The 17,404-nt window shown below is 44.2% G+C and overlaps 1 pseudogene; it reads left to right on the plus strand.

Moving 5' to 3' along the window:
• LOC119276169 overlaps positions 1-11,377 on the plus strand; it is a 12,384-nt pseudogene extending 1,007 nt beyond the window's left edge.
• The last annotated feature ends 6,027 nt before the right edge of the window (positions 11,378-17,404 follow it).

The following is a 17,404-nucleotide window of genomic DNA, read 5'->3' on the forward strand; positions in this document are numbered from 1 at the left end:
GATTGATGTCTGCAAACCAACAAGCTACTTATGGTTGTAATAGTGATGCTGTAAGTTGTAATGCCTCTGAAGAAGGTTACAATATCGTGAATGCTAAGGTGATATACGTAAATCTGTGTGTTAACAGTACCTTCTTTCTTTTGCAAAACAAAAGCAGTACCTTGTTATCTTTTACTTGATTAGTGGATTTAGCGTCCTTCAAAAAAGGAAAAAAGGAAAGGCGATTGATGTCTACATTGCAACAAAGCTACTTGTGGTTGTAATATTGATGTTGTAATTGTAATAGTGATGCTGTAAATTGTAATGTCTCTCAAGAAGGTTACATTATCGTTAATGCTAAGGTGATATATGTAAATCTGTGTGTTAGCAGTACCTTGTTTGCTTATATTTTACTACTTTATTAGTGGATTTGCCGCCCTTCAAACAGAAACAAAGTAAACTGTCAGGTTTTATTTAAATATTTGCTGACGCCTGCCTGCACAACAAACTTTCAGGAAATGTAACCATATCGAGATTTATATGCTTACTCCTCATGGCCTTCAGGTCAGAGACATTTGCCTCCATGGAATATGTCAATTTCTTCTGTTGCATCATATGTGCTATTAAGAGTTACTCCCTCCGTTCCATAATGTAGTGCCTATAGATTTTTGCAAAAGTCAAACATTACAAACTTTGACCATATTTATAGAGAAAAGTAGGTACATGTATAATACCAAATGCACATCATTGGATATATCATGAGTTATATTTTCAAAATGTACATGGTTGGTATTGTAGATTTAGACTGTTTCCTCTATACATTTGGTCAAAGTTAGCAAAGTTTGACTTCCACAAAAATCTATAGGCACTACATTGTGGAATGGAGGGAGTATTTGGTGGCTATTTTTTTTCAAATAAATTACATTGACATGCTTTGATCTAATAATTTTCTTATTTGTGAACTACTTGAGATTCTGTAACTAAAAGATATTTTCTCTGGTTGCCAGCTTATGCTTGACGTACCTTTGTATGGAACAGTTGCAACACTTGAGCTCTACCGTTCTCGTGTGAGTTTATTTTCTGTTTCTCTGGTTGAAAGTTGCTTCTTATCTTAAGGAAGTATTTGTGTTTTATAATCTTAAGCTCGTCTCTTTTTCATTCCCAGAGTGAAACTCAAGATTTTCTTTTCATTGGTATGGAAAGATATAGATATTGTGTTCTTCAGTGGGATGGAAGAAAGTCAGAACTTCTTACAAAGTTTAGGCCTTCTTCATTCATCACATTCTGAACATAGAAAGCAATTATCAAAGTTGGTGCTTATCTTAAGTCCATTCATTTGTAGATTAGTGTAATATGTATATACTAGCATGCTATATTTCAGATCCTGGAGTTGTTGGTTAGGTATTCTAAGAAACTTATATAACAGGCATGACCTGAAGGTCAATCCAGCCGAACCACTCTCTTTAGCTTTTCATAGAACTCAACTGAAACTAGTTTAAAAATATATCCTTCCCCTAAGCCCCTAACCATACTTAGCTTAGCAGGAGTTATATATTTCACACCTTACAGATATATGGCATCCAAAGTTTCTTCTTAGTTTTCAGGACCTTCTGGTGAACCTGGGAAATGTTTTTCTATGTTAGTTGTTTGTCTTATGAAGTTGTCCATCTCGATATATGTTGCCACTTGCTGTTACAGCAATATCATCTTGCAAGTTGGTGAAATCTTTTTCTCAGTTTTCTGTCAATCAGGAACTAAACAGTTTGAATATGCAGATCTGAGGGAGATGCTTCTGAATTTTTGGGGCGCCCTACTGACAATGGACAGGTAATGTGATTCTCTCGACTTGTACATGTACAGAGATATGAGGTGTTTTACTAATCGGAAACATTATTTTCTATTACGAGTCCTGTACAGAATGTAGTTCTTGTTAACTAACTGGTTGAACACTTTTTGCTGAGAAACCCTAGTACAGTGATGTTCTCTGTGAAATAATCTCTAAGATACCCCTATTATGCCAGAATTCATGATTTAATTGTATTACTTAAAATGTGGATTGGAATTATTGATCATCACTATCGACTGATTGGTCTTCACCTATATGATGGCTTATTTAAGGTAAGTTATCTATACACTTTTTGTTTTGTTGAGTTTTTCAGTGTTGTTCCTCGAGGCTGTTCTATAGTTCAAGTCGCTGAAGAAACAAATTACTGTATCAAACTTTGATAAATGGAGAAATGTACCACCAGGATGTGTTCTTGGTAGTGTAGACTTGGTAGACCATAGACTGAAGTGCTTCGCCTGGCTTCAGATCCTAGCTCAAGGAAAGATAAAAGAAAAGCTACATTGTGAAAAAAGAAATAAATGAGTTTGTTGGCTGTTGCCAGGTTATACAAGCATTGAACATCAGGTACTGTAGTTGTACATAGTTACCAATTCACTTACAGTTAGAAATGGATAGATCATATACATTACCTGGAATGTGGATGAAGTAGTGAACTGTCATATGATTCTATGACAGTACGACCACCACTCATCATGTTATGCTACCAAACGAAACTAACACATTCTTTTTATACCATCCAATTCGAGCAACCCAACCAGCTCCTATAAAACTGTTTTTCTTAGACGGGCCACATCATGTATATATTACCTTCCTGTTTCGTTTTTACTCCGGAAAGTTGGTACGCTATAGGCTATAGTATGATAGGTATTTTGAAATGATTGATTAAGGATTGCTGGATCACTGTGCCACCATGCCAGTTTATGGCATTAGTACCTTATAGAAGAGTTAGCCTTTTTCGGTTTTATGTTTCTTTAAGGTTATGATGATTTTTTAAGTTTAGTAGAGAATTGTTAAAACTGTTATTTTGCCTATAACTAGGTAAGCATGTTATTGTACACCTTATCAGCTTTTCGTTCTGGATGTGTCAGGCTTGAAGAACTTGTAGTGTTGGACATCAAGTTTCTTTATCGTTGTGAAAACCCTACAGTAGTGGTTCTTTACCAGGTATACTCCTTTTTCACTTTTGCACAAGAATGTATTATGTCCTATATTCACAGTGGACTCCATCCAGTTGACTCCTAGTATGCAAACATATAACTATGTTACTTTATGCTCTTGTTAAAGTAGTTGTACACAGTATGTTTTGTTGATTGATCCCTATCTTTACCACATGAAAATTTTCGACTGCTGTAAAGTAATGGTTTCTATGTAACATAAAAAACACATGCCTTCAGTTTTTCTAATGCTACGTCTCCCTTTTTGATTTTCTTGATTTGCATTTTGTTGTTGTAATTCAGCCATGATAGTCATCAAATGATTCTTATTTCCATATTACACTGCAGGACAACAAAGATGCCAGACATGTTAAGACATACGAAATTGAGTTGGAGGACAAAAAGTCGAAGGTTCTTGGTCTCAGAACAATTTAGACCACAGTGCTCGTCTGTTAATACCTGTACCACTGGGTGGTGTCATAATAGTTGGTGAGGACACAATAGTTTACTGCAGTTCCGAAACTACTAAATCTCTATCAATAAAGCAAGTAAGACTCTGGCAGTAGTGCTCTTCTGTTTTGGCATGAACTATTATTTGTGTATAACATTTTCATTCTGGTAACGGTTTATAATTGCTACATCATTTCTTGTGCAGTCCATCATTAGAGCTGTTAGGCGGGTTGACCAGTGCGGTTCTCGCTATTTATATGGAGACAACACTGGTGCTCTGCATTTGCTTACAATTACCCATGAATCGGGAAGGTATCCATCTATTGCATTTAAACTGGCTTCTAGACTCCAGTACTAAATTAATCGCCTCTTAAATTTCCTTTGTCTATGCTATGGTGGCATCTAGAGTGACTGGTTTAAAAAGTCACTTCATTGGGGAGACGTCAATTGCCTCAACAATATCATATGTTGGCAGTGGTTTCTTTTATGTTGGTTCACGATTTGGGGACTCACAGGTAGGTGACATCAGCTTGAATTGCAGTTGTTATTTACTCTTCCTAGTGTATTACTCTTATAGATCTGACATTGTGTCATAGTGGGTGTCATTCATGATTTGCTGTACTGTTACCTCTAAATAAACTCCCAAAACATGTGCATGTGCCCATACACGCGGGGACAGACAGACTGTATGACTGCATCTTCATGTTTGACTTTGCTGTTCCAACCATGTGAATATTCTGGAGTTTTTTCCATTCCAACCTTTATTTCTAGTGGCATTATAAGTTTGTGCCTAAACAAGCTATTGTTCTTAACAGCTTCTAAAATTGAATACTCAAGCTGATGCTAGAGGTTCATTTGTTGAAATTCTCGAACAATATATAAACACTGGACCAATTGTAGACTTGTGTGTGGTTGATTTTGAAAGGCGAGGACAAGGTCAGGTGATTACTTGTTCGGGTGCACACAAGGATGGTTCAATTCGGATAATTCGTAATGAAATAGTAATTACTGACCAGGTCTGAAATTTTCCTTTTATACTTCATCCATGCTGTCTTGAACTCTGAGATACACTATTGAAATCTTAAGATGTATCTTCATGTGTAACCAGGCTTCATTACAACTCCATGGCATGAAAGGACTATGGTCTTTAAAATGTTCATCGAACGATCCATATGACATATTCTTGGTTGTGACCTTTATAAACGAGACACGCTTCTTGGCAATCAATAAGGAAAACAAATTGGTAGAAACACCTATAGAAGGATTTAATTCAGAAACACAGACTCTGGTCTGCGAAAGTGCCATCCACAATCAGCTTATACAGGTTCTCCCCTTTTTACTCATCTGTATTTTTCTTTGTCTACATTTGGATACTTGCTTTTAGTTTTAGCCATTTCTGTGGTTTTCTTCCCACACTTGTTAAAACATGTAATCTTGATGGTAGGTTACTGCGCAATCTGTCAGATTAGTCAGCTCTACTTCTCGAGATTTACTGGATCAATGGTTTGCACCAACAGGATTTCCAGTCAATGTTGCAGCAGCTAATGCGTGCCAGGTTGGCATCTCTTTGGGTGATATTTCTTGGTACTATCGCGATGATCATTGAGTTGGAAAATACATCCACCTTGCCACTCAAAATGTGGCTCTAAGCTACACATGCATCCTCACATCGGATAATATTTTCCAATTTATACATCTTTGTGATAGTACTCTAATTATTAACATCTCTGTTTTGAAGTCTGCATATTATTGCTAACTATTGTGACGTATGACGTGAGATTGCAAACTGTATATCCAGTATCCACATAACATTACTTTAGTTTCATGTACTTCTATTTTTAAACTAATTCATTCACAATGTTCGCAGAAACTCAGGATACTGATGCCAAACCGATTACCGTAGGGAAACAAGCCGGTTTCAGTATCTAAATTTATATGTGGCTCAGTGAGCATGATAGTCAGTCACAAGCTGGGTGGAAGCTGATCAGAACGTATTTAAAAAAAAGTTATTTCTTTATACTAAGTTAATTTACGAAATGTTATGTCTATCACTGCAACGACAGTTATGAAGTACTCCATTCGTTCACAAATACAAGATGTTCTAACGTTCTTGTTAATTGGATGTATATAGACATGTTTTAGTGTGTTTGTTCGCTCATTTCAGTCACTATGTAGTTTATATTGAAATATCCAAAACATCTTATGTCTATGACTTCCCAATTAAAATAGGACTGCACCAGGGGTCAGCTTTGAGCCCTTATCTTTTTTGCTTTGGTGATGGATGAGGTCACAAGGGATATACAAGGAGATATCCCATGGTGTATGCTCTTTGCTGATGATGTGGTGCTAGTCAATGATAGTCGGACGAGGGTCAATAGGAAGTTAGAGCTTTGGAGACAAACCTTGGAATCGAAAAGTTTTAGACTTATAGTAGAACTACACCGAGTACATGAGGTGCAGTTTCAGTACTGCTAGGCACGAGGAGGAGGAGGTTAGCCTTGATGGGCAGGTGGTGCCTTAGAAGGACACCTTTCGATATTTGGAGTCAATGCTGCAGAAGGATGGGGATATCGATGAAGATGTGAACCATCGAATCAAAGCCGGATGGATGAAGTGGCGCCAAGCTTCTAGCATTCTGTATGATAAGAGAGTGCCACAAAAGCTAAAAGGCAAGTTTTATAGGACGACGGTTCGACCCGCAATGTTGTATGGCGCTGAGTGTTTGCCGACTAAAAGGCGACATGTGCAATAGTTAGGTGCGGTGGAAATGTGCATGTTGAGATAGATGTGTGGCCACACAAGGAAGGACCGAGTCCGGAATGATGATATACGAGATAGAGTTGGGGTAGCACCAATTGAAGAGAAGCTGGTCCAACATCCTCTGAGATGGTTTGGGCATATTCAGTACAGGCCTCCAGAAGCTTCAGTTTTTTTAGAAAAGGATCCAGAAGCTTCAGTGCATAGCGGACGGCTAAAGCGTGCTGATAATGTCAAAAGAGGCCGGGGTACACCGAACTTGACATGGGAGGAGTCCGTAAAGAGAGATCTGAAGGACTGGAGTATTACCAAAGAACTAGCCATGGACAGGGGTGCGTGGAAGCTGCTATCCATGTGCCAGAACCATGAGTTGGTCGGGTGTTATGGCGCTGCTAGAAGGAGGGTGCGAGAGGGCTGGCTGGGGGCCTTTTGCCCACGGCCGGGCAAGAGGGAAGGGATTTCCTTCTTAATTCTTGCTTGATTAGATTGATACATCTCCTCTCTTTATATAGAGAGGTTTACTTGACTCCCAAGCAAGGCTTACTTGACCCCTAAGCAAGCGACCCTTATCTCTAATTAACCCTAAGACTAATGGGCCCATTAGGCCCATTACGTACTCTAACACTACACCCCACCTGGACATGCAGCTTGTCCTCGAGCTGCAGCCTAACCAACTTATAACCATGACTCGACGCATCACAAACCTAACACCTAAAAACAAGCCTTTTACATCTCGACTTGTTTTATTATTCTCAACCTGAAATGGACTGGGACGTTTTATTTTGGACCCGTTAACAAAAAGTGGACACCATACGTCGGACGTGCACGTGTACAGCCACCTGGATCCCATGGACACCACCTGGACAAAAGGAGTGCATGTGTATGACCACCTGGAAGTGGTCGCAAGAGTGACCAGCAGAGGCGCCGTCGCGGCGGCCGGTGGCGGAATGCAGTGGTGCTACGCGGTGCGCTGCTATCGGTGACACCATGCCTTCTCCCTGCCGGACGACTGTTGGTTTGCACCGCACAGGAAAGAGTGGAGGGCTTACGATGGAGAATGACGAGGAGGGGTGCGCCCCCCCAACCGCCTATGTCGCAGACTTTGAGGTCGCTGCCCGCGGGGAAAACAGCATGCCCGCCGCCCGTGGGGGAAACCGCATGCCCAAGATCCCCGACGCAGTGGATGAGATCGAGGTCCTTTGCGCAGCGATGGGCAACTTGGAGGAGCGGCAGCTGCAGACCACGTATCTCCCGCATACGCCGACGCGCTAGGAGGCCGCGCGCAGCAGCCTGCAGCCTCACCGCCGCCGGCACATGGCGGGTAGCGATCCAAGACGGAAACGGTGACGGCGACTGGACTTGGTGAAGCGGGACTCCCGCCGGTGCGGTCGATGCGGGACCGGAGCTGACCGACGGTGGCTGCTGTAGCTGCAGCGGCTGCTGCGGCGGAGCGCCGGGCGCGGCGGCTGCCACTGTAGCCAGGGCTGGGCGGTGGTGGCGATGGATGGCAGCTGCAGCGGCTGCTGCAGTGGCCCGGCGAGCGCGGCGAAGGCCGCCTGGTGCGGCGGCTGCCACGGCAGCCACAGCGGCGGCTAGGAGGGTGCGAGAGGGCCGGCCGGGGGCCTTTTGCCCACGGCCGGGCAAGAGGGAAGGGATTTCCTTCTTAATTCTTACTTGATTAGATTGATACATCTTCTCTCTTTATATAGAGAGGTTTACTTGACTCCCAACAAGGCTTACTTGACCCCTAAGCAAGCGACCCTTATCCCTAATTAACCCTAAGACTAATGGGCCCATTAGGCCCATTACGTACTCTAACATCGGGAGATCTTATGGGTTTCACCTCTAGCCTACCCCAACTTGTTTAGGACTAAACGCTTTGTTGTTGTTATCTTATGTTTGTGAACAGAGGGAGTATATTATAATTGTCATAAATTATTCATTACTTGGTACAGCTTGACATAAATGGTTTTTTGTTGGTTTACCTGGAAGCTCTCCTGATTGAGTTGGCTTATTACAGTAATGACATTCTGATTACTATCAGTTGGGGGATCTACTTCAGATCTAGCAATGCATGGTACATAGCACCTACTTAAAATCTAACAATGCTGATGCACAATCATGTTGCTCCCAAGCCTAGGGTGCTACACATGCCCTTGCTCGAAAAATGCTGCAGCTAGTCGTGAAAAAATCGTCGCACTTTGTTCCACTTCTGAAATGTGCGTGTGAGTTCAGGCGCAGGGGGCAGGCATTGGTGTATGTGGGTGGGTGGATGACTGGGTTTTGCATGGCTAGGATTGTAGTACGTGCTACAATGTCAGAATAAAGTAGAAGTTCCTGAATGAAATAAGACTTGTGTTATCTACAAACTCAGACGTTTCAGATGATATGCATGTCCTCAACATTTTAATTGCTTATACCTTGGTATTGTAGCAGTTTTTGATACACATTGTTGCCATCTTGCAGGTTTTGTTGGCAACTGGTGGTTTCCATCTCATCTACCTAGAAATTACCAACTCTAAGTTGGTGGAAGTGAAGCATGTAGAGCTTGAGCATGCGATTTCTTGTCTTGACATAAACCCAATCGGTGAGAATCTACAATATAGCTCCCTTGCAGCTGTTGGGATGTGGACAGATACAAGTGTGAGGATATTTTCACTCCCTGGCATTGAACTAATCAGGAAGGAGAATTTGGGTGAAGTTGTTCATCGTTCTGTTCTGCTGTGTACTATTGAAGAGGTATGCTCTTCATGTTGCTTTTCCGTGAAAGAAAATTGGACCACCGACAGTAATATCTTCCTTGGTCTTCTTTTCAGGTGTCGTACTTGTTCTGTGCTCTTGGAGATGGTCACCTCTTTAGTTTTGTGTTGAACATAAGTACATGTGAACTATCAGATAGAAGCAGGGTCTCCTTGGGGACACAACCAATCAGCCTCTGTAAATTCTTATCTCATGATAAAACTCATGTGTTGGCTGCATCAGATAGGCCAACTATCATATGCAGCAGTGACAAGAAGTTACTCTATAGTTATGTCAACTTGAAAGAAATGAACCACGTGTGCCCTTTTAATACAGTTATTTTTCCAGAAAGGTCCCTCCCTCCCTCATGTTGTGCACGTGTGTACCTATTGTTTTTATCTCTTTGGATAAAATAGTTCCTTGGATTTGCATTAAGCTATTTCTTGTTGTCACAGCATTGCGATAGCTAAAGAAGCTGAACTTTCAATTGGTGCAATTAACTACTCCAGAAAGCGTCATATCCACACAATCCCCTTGAATGAGCATGCACGCCGCATCTGTCACCAGGAACAATCTCAAACACTTGCACTCTGCAGTTTCAAGAACAAGTACATGCATGGAGTGAGCGAGACACATTTTGTTCGTCTATTAGACCATCAGACTTTTGGGATTTTATCAACACATAGTCTTGATGCTTTTGAATGTGGTTGCTCAATCATCAGTTGTTCATTTTCTGATGATGATAATTTCTACTATTGTGTGGGAACAGCATATGTTTTGCCCATGGAAGATGAACCCACAAAGGTAAGGTTTTATCAGGTTGACGCCTAATGAACATCATGCTCTTTGTAAATTTTGACTGCCTTATCCGGAATTACTGTCTCATGAATTCATCTGATGAAACTAGTAATGGCTTCCTTCTTTGCTTCTTTATTACATATTCTTGTGACAAGCAAGTAACATACTCCCTCCGTCCCATAATATAAGAGTATATTATAGGACGGAGGGAGTACCTATTATTGACTGCATGGAATGAATCATGTCAAACTTCAGCAACGTGGATTACCTTTTCTTCTCTGGTAGAAGTTTTAGGTTCTTATGACTTGTATCTAGTCACTTGTCAAGTATCGGTGCTGTGCAATATGAACCACAGATACTGCGTTTCCTTTTCCTTTGTTTGTAATTCTTGTTACACGGAGGTGCATGTAGTCAACCAATGGTGAGTAGTTTTGCAGAATACAGAAAATTACATTGAGCATTAGAACTGTTTTTTATGCCTATATTGATCCAACATTTTCTCCTGCACTTAACTTCTCTGTTTTGGTACCAATGCAACCTGACATAGGGGCGGATCCTGGTTTTTTTAGTTAAAGAAGGGAAGTTACAACTAATCAAAGCGAAGGAAACCAAAGGAGCTGTCTATTCGCTTAAATCATTCAATGGGAAATTATTGGCTGCTATTAATCAGAAGATCAGATTGTACAAGTGGGTGCAGCGAAATGATATGTCACATGTACTACAATTTGAGTGTGCCCATGATGGCCACGTATTATCTTTGTATACTCAAACACGTGGTGATTTCATCTTGGTTGGAGACTTGATGAGATCATTATCGTTGCTGATATACAAGGTATAGCCACACTTTTCATTTGATACTTGTTTAAGGATCACTGCAATTCCTCTGAATCCTAAAATAAGTTCGCCGACGTTTCTGCATCACACTGGTTACTGCTGTTTTCTTATTGGGCAGCACGAAGAAGGCACGATTGAAGAGGTGGCTAGGGATTTAAACACAAACTGGATTACTGCAGTTGAGATGCTGGATGATGATATTTATATTGGTGCAGACAATTGCTGTAACCTATTTACCGTGTGCAAGTCCCCATATGGGTTCCTTGAGCCCGTTGGGGAGTACCATCTGGGGGACGTGGTGAATAGGTTGCATCACGGTTCTCTGGTTATGCACCACGCAGATTCGGGGACAGGCCAGTTTCCTTCAGTCATCTTTGGCACGGTCAATGGCGCCATCGGTGTGATTGCCTCCCTTCCATATGACCTATATGCGTTCCTAGAGAAGCTGCAGTCCGTCCTTGTGAATTTCGTCAAGGGTGTTGGTAACCTTAGCCATGCAGAATGGCGGTCATTCTGTAACGCCAGGAGGACCAGTTCAGCCCGGAACTTCGTGGATGGTGATCTGATTGAATCTTTCTTCAGTCTGAGCCCAAGCCAGATGGTGGAGGTTGCGTGCGCGATGGGTGTCCCTCCGATTGAGTTGTATAAGAAAGTGCAGGAGTTGATCAATCCACACTAGTAATAAGTACTACTTAATAAGCATAGCAACGTACAGTACTCTAGCTACCTACCGTCATGTGTAGCTCTAGTGAATGAATATTCCTACTATTAACTCGTTGCCAGCGTGGTACAGTAGAATAGATGCATGCTAAAGGTGATATTTCCAGTTCTGGGCCCAACTTCATGGCCGCTCAACTGCTGGTAACCCAATGTTGTAGATGCAGGTAACAGCCTTCAGTCTAATTCCTTCCTTTTTGCTTTATTGTTGGAGAGAAATTTGGTTGTAGCCAAGGAGATTGTACATTTGGTTACACTTCTGAAACAGTCATACTGTTGTAGACCACTCTGTTCGTGTGATGCATCGGCCATCAGGTGAAAACTTATGGGTCCGTTCAGCCTCTGAACCCTGATCTCGTCGCCCCTCTGTTTTTTCCTTTTTGGAAAAGGAGGTTTAAACCCTCGGCTTCTGCATCAAGCGATGCATGTGGCCATCAAACCACACGAAGCCATCACTCACACCTATAAAACTCAATTATGTGGAGTGCTTTTACTCCCCAAATCTAAACCGGTGTCATCGTCGATCCATCCACGTAACGTATTGGAACGAACAACCAGTACATCAGACCTAAAGTGTACACCACACATGCACACGTTTTAGACGCCGCCGTCATCATCAGACCGCTGACCCATCTTCAGGAGAGAGATCCGCATCATCCTTGTCAGCCCGTCCATCTGTCCATCCGTCGACGCCACCACGGCGCCACCTCCTCGCGCTCGTCCGTCCAAGCGCGAAGATTCTGGAAGATCTGTCGTGCGTAGCACCTGCTGACCAGGCATGACACAGCGTAGCACCTGTCGGTCAGGCATGACTTGACATCTCCACCGAAGCTCCGTGCAAGACGAAGCCGCTCCACCTCCTGCCTCTTGTCTTCTAGCGCTGCTCCACAAACAATGCTCCCAAGAGAGAAACGATGCCGCAGTACCGCCATCGTACGATCTGGAAGACCAGATCCTAAGGTTTCCCCTGGAGCAGCATGAGTGGGTCGACAGTCGTTGCACGGCGATGCCTTCATCAAGGTAACGACGCATAACGCCGCCATCGCTTGCCATCGGCTCGGTTTTCACCGACAACTATGTCATCCTGACTCGCAGCTGGAAATAGATGGCGGATCTCGAGATCTGACCATCCAGCCTCAGGCCGACCACCTCCGACGGAGGAGACCGCCGGCTGCACCGGCCAGATTGGATCTGACCGGAGGCGCCGCCAAGCCGCCCACCCGACAAGATCAATGTGAAGGACACCCGACCACCGGAGGTAGCCGCCGCCACCATCATGGGTGATCCTGCTGCCGGATTGGCCGCCATCTGCGTGCGTGCGCCCGTGCCGCGGCCACCACGCCTCCTCCATGGATCTGGGCAGGATCCCATCCCTGAAGAAGAGGGCTGCAGTGACATGGGCGCACAACCGCTATCATCGCCGTCCTCCCACCACCACCGGGCCTAGCGACGCGGGCCGAGGAGCGCCGGGCCGTCCACCCATCGCTCGAGCCTCCTGCCCGAGGACAAGCCACGCCAGGGTACCAGGGACCCCGCCGCCGCCGGATCTGCACGGGCTTAGCCCGGTCGAGTCCATAGGGCGGCGACGAGGGGGAAGAGAAGGTGTGAGAGGGACCTGGCGGAGTAGATCTCGCCGCCGCCCGAGTTGCCTCTCTGCTATTCAATGAAAGCTTGCTGTGTAGCCTTTTCGTCAAAATTAAAAGAAGAAGAAAATGTTGTGGATGAGCATGCGCTTTCCTGTGAAGCCATGATCATGCACCAAACTAGGTGTGCTTCGGCACACCTGTATTTACATAAGTTTACAATTGACGCAACAGATCTATTTATAGATCAAAACTTTACTAAAAACACATGTTAGAACGCGTCGCGGTTTGCCGGAGAGCTGTCTCACAAACCCTACTCAGATCAGCTCAACACCAACTTCAACAAACCACCACAGAAGGTGCGCACGGAGAACTCCGTGATGTTTACCAGCTCGAGGACCCCTTCCTCTTCTTCCATGATGACGCAGCTTCCGTCTCCTCCCTCCTCACTAAGGCCTAGGTCGGCGAGCCGTTCACCGCGCTCTGCCTCATCTAGAACCTCAGCATGCAAGGTCTAGGCAGGGTAAATGGAGGTCTAGGCAGGGTAAGAAAGGGCTTAGGGCATAAATGGAGGTCTAGGTCGGCGAGACTTAGGGCATAAATGGAGGTCTAGGCAGGGTAAGCAAGGAATTGCCTACGCAAGTAAGAAATCATGCCACATACTACACTAGTATGCCAAACGGGTTATATTTCAATGGTAGTAGACGGTAATTCACTTCTTTATATGCGCTAAACTAATATCAACACCCATATAATAATCACAAATGCACTACGAGTAAAAACTAAGTTACCACCTAGGTCGCGCCTAGGGCTCTTAGGCACCGCCTAGGCACTAGGCGAAGGCCAACCGCCTTGCTTACGCCTACTGCTTTTTCCAACCTTGTCTAAAACTAGCCCTAAGTCATACAAGGCCCATGGGCCCAAGTGGAGGTGATGCAACACCTTTGGACTTGTAATTTGACTTGGATTCTGCTGTAACATCAGATTGTTTTGTCAATATCTCAATACTTCAAGCGAATTTGAAGGTGAATCCAATTGGGTTGGAAAGAGCACAAAATCTGCTTTCCAATAGAAAAAGAATTACCCAATTCGGAGTCCGGATGAAAGAGATCTCGGCATTTTGAGTCAGGTATGTTTGTGCAGTCAGAATCTGAGTCCAGAACATGGGAGACTTGGACTCTATCTTCTCTTGGTCCAAAAGTGATGTGAGAGCACTTTTTTTAACAACACCTAAACTTCTTTTTTTCCCTTATCTTCATATGTGGATTGTACAAATGTCCCATACACCTGCAATTAGGCATGGCACAAAAGTCTGTTAAGTATTTTTGTCCCGGATAACATAAATAAATTATTGCATACACTACAAGAAATACGTCAACTTGCGACCATCACTATTTGTCGCTGAAAGGTCATTGTTTTTCATTTGTGACCTTTTTGTGACCAAAAACAGATGGTCAAAAGCTGGCAGTCGTAAACTGAAATTAACGAGGCAACAACCAAAACAAAAGGTCATGGATTCTACGACCTTCTGTTTTGGTCACTAGCTGTCTGCCCAGGCCACGTCGGATCCGACGTGGCAAAATTGCGACCAATTGAAAAGGTCGTTGATAAGATTCAGCCGGGTCCAATTCGGTGTTTTAGATGGGCCGAGTCCAGTAATTCGGCCTTTTATGTTTTTTTGGACTGATTTTTTCTGCTATATGGCTGGGCCTTTTCTATCCGGGCTCGGCCTTTTTTCCAGTCATTTTTTCAACATAATACCATTTGGGGCAAGGCCTTTTTGCAACCCAGGAATTAATTTGTCCAACATTGTTCGGGCCAAGGCCTCTTCCAGCCCATCAATATTTTCAGCCTAGTAATGCAAAAGGACTAGATGACGGAGAAACAAATGATTTTTTTTCAAGTTTGCTGTCAAAGCAACGTTTGTTCCATCATACAACATTTGTTGTGATTACATTTTCATCACATTTTGTTGTGATTACATTTTCATCACATTACAGACATAAGAAGCAGCAACTAAAAGATTCTCATCTATAACAAACGACAGCCATGTTCAAATAACCTTGGCAATAAAAAAACAGCATCACAACTAATATACAGTACAACTTCCGCTTATGTGCAGACCTACAGGAAGGACAAACAAAAAAAAATCATTGAAAATATGATCACTAGCTTAGATATTTAGAGATAACTGCTATGCTGCCGATTAGATTTGGTTGCAACCCTTCCAATTTGGTAGGGGAATCTCTCTAGCATCATCTCTCATAACCTAAAAGAAGGAACATAAACCATCATCAGAATTTGCAACTTCTTGTCCTGCCAAAATATTAGTACTTGTTTAAAACAAAGGATTGATGGCAAAAATTATTTCTGTAGGTGTTTGTTAGATACTGATGGTAGTTTGAGTTGGTAGGCTGAATAGTTCAGTGTGTTAAACAACCAGGTGCATTTTTCTCTACAGCTGAACCAGGTATATAGTTCAAAGTCTGTTAAGCATGTGACACAAAACATTTTTTGTATTTCAGCATGATAGACCATAAACATAACTTGCTAATTGCAGGTTAAAACTAAAATGTTCGGAGTGAGCCAAATAATGCATAGGTAATTATGATGGAGAAACCACACTTTTATAAAATGTTTAAATACTCTAAAATGAATAAAACAATAGCAAATACAATTATTTAATGCTTTAGAAATGATGAACATTTTCCGAACTAAATTGTTATAAGTATTAAACTATTGTGGCAGTGGCATAATTTGTAAAATCTAATTAGGTGCCAATTTGATAATTTACTAAAACTAAAATAAAAGGAAACTAAAAGAAAGCAAAAATAACAAATAAAAGTAAGAAAAGATAAAGGCAAAACATCAAAGGGTTAAAAACAGAAAAACAGAACCCCCCTCCCCCAGTGGGCTTCGTGGCCCAACTGGCCATTCAGCCCGTCATGCCGGCCCACTCCCCGCACACCGCCTGGCCTATAGGCCACGCCCCGAAACCCTAACCGCACTACCCCACTCACCCCCTCCCACATCGCCCACTCCTCCCCCCGATCTGGATCGAGATCGGGGGCTCGACGCCGACGCCGCCCGGTGCTGTCCCGCCTCACGCCGGCGCCTCGCCGCCACACGTCGCTCACCGCCGTCCTCCACCTCCTTCCCGTTCCTGGACCGGGAAGTGCCCCCGACGCCGTGCGCCGCACCATCGCCGCCCGGAGCTTCGCTCCTTGCTGGACCTCCCCGACCGCCTCCCCACCGGACTGCCTCCTCCACGCCTTCGTCATCCTCGGCCTCCACCACGAGCACCACTGCCCTGGACCCTACATCCCTCTGTGAGCGCCATCCCCATCTCCCTCTCTCCCCGTCGTCGCGGTTGCCTTTCTCCGCACGAGCACACGCTCACTCGCCGTCGCCCCTCGCCCGTGCATGGCCACGCGCCCGCTGTCCCGTCATGGTCACCGCCCCTCTTGGCTCCAGCGCGTGCGCACCGCACGCGCCCGTCCCCGACTTCTCCCTCGCGCGCCCGCTCGCTTCGGCACCCGCGCTTGCCGTCACCGGCCACGGCCACCGCCGAAGCCCCCTGCTACCCGTGCCTCCCGCTCGTCGGTCCGGTCCCCACTCCGGCCACCACCCGCGGCCTCCTCCTCCCCGCGCCACTCCTCATCGCCACGCCCGGTGGCCACCTCCGTTGCCTCCCTTGGCCGGCGCCTTGGCCGCCGGCGCCTTGGCCGCCGGCGCCCAGCCGCGTCGGGCCATGGCCTCTGCCTGCGGTCGGGTGCCCGTAGCGCCCGTTCGGGCCACCCCGCACCCGTCGCCCGTTATGCCCCAGGGCCTATGACATATGGGCCCGCCCCAGAACGGTTTTATAAAAAAAAAAGAATTAAAATAATAATAATAATAAATTTAATTAATTAATTAATTAAATTAATTAACTAAATTAATCCTGTTTAGTTAACCTAATTAACTAGTTAGTTTAATTAAACAGTAATTAGATTACTTAAACCCTAATTAGACTAAACAATCAATGACGATCGGGTCCCACATGTCAGTTGACTAGTCAACGCCTTTGTTGACTGCTGACGTCATGCTGACGTCAGCGTGCACTGTTCTGGATAATGTTGAATTAAAATATTTAAATTAATCCTAAAAGTGATTTAAAACTTAAAAAATTAATTTAAAATAAACCGTAGCTCAGATGGAAAAACTTTCTACATGAAAGTTGCTAAGAACGACGAGACAAATCCGGATACGCAGCCCGTTCATCCGCCACGCGTCCCTAGCATAGTGAACCTGCAACATTTCACCTCTGGTTCATCTATCCGAAAACACGGAACACCGGGGATATTTTCCCGGATGTTTCCCCCCTTCACCGGTATCACCTCATACCGCGTTAGAACACGTCTAGCTCTGCTTGTTGTCCTGTTATGCACCTGCTTGCTATGTATTTACTGTTTCTCCTCCCCTCTTCTCTCCGGTAGACCCCATGACGATGCTGATGCCCCTGTGGTCGACTACGTCACCGACGACCCCTCCTTGTCTGAGCAACCAGG

Source organism: Triticum dicoccoides, chromosome 3B (genome assembly GCF_002162155.2).
Source record: "Triticum dicoccoides isolate Atlit2015 ecotype Zavitan chromosome 3B, WEW_v2.0, whole genome shotgun sequence".
Taxonomy (NCBI): Eukaryota; Viridiplantae; Streptophyta; class Magnoliopsida; order Poales; family Poaceae; genus Triticum; species Triticum dicoccoides.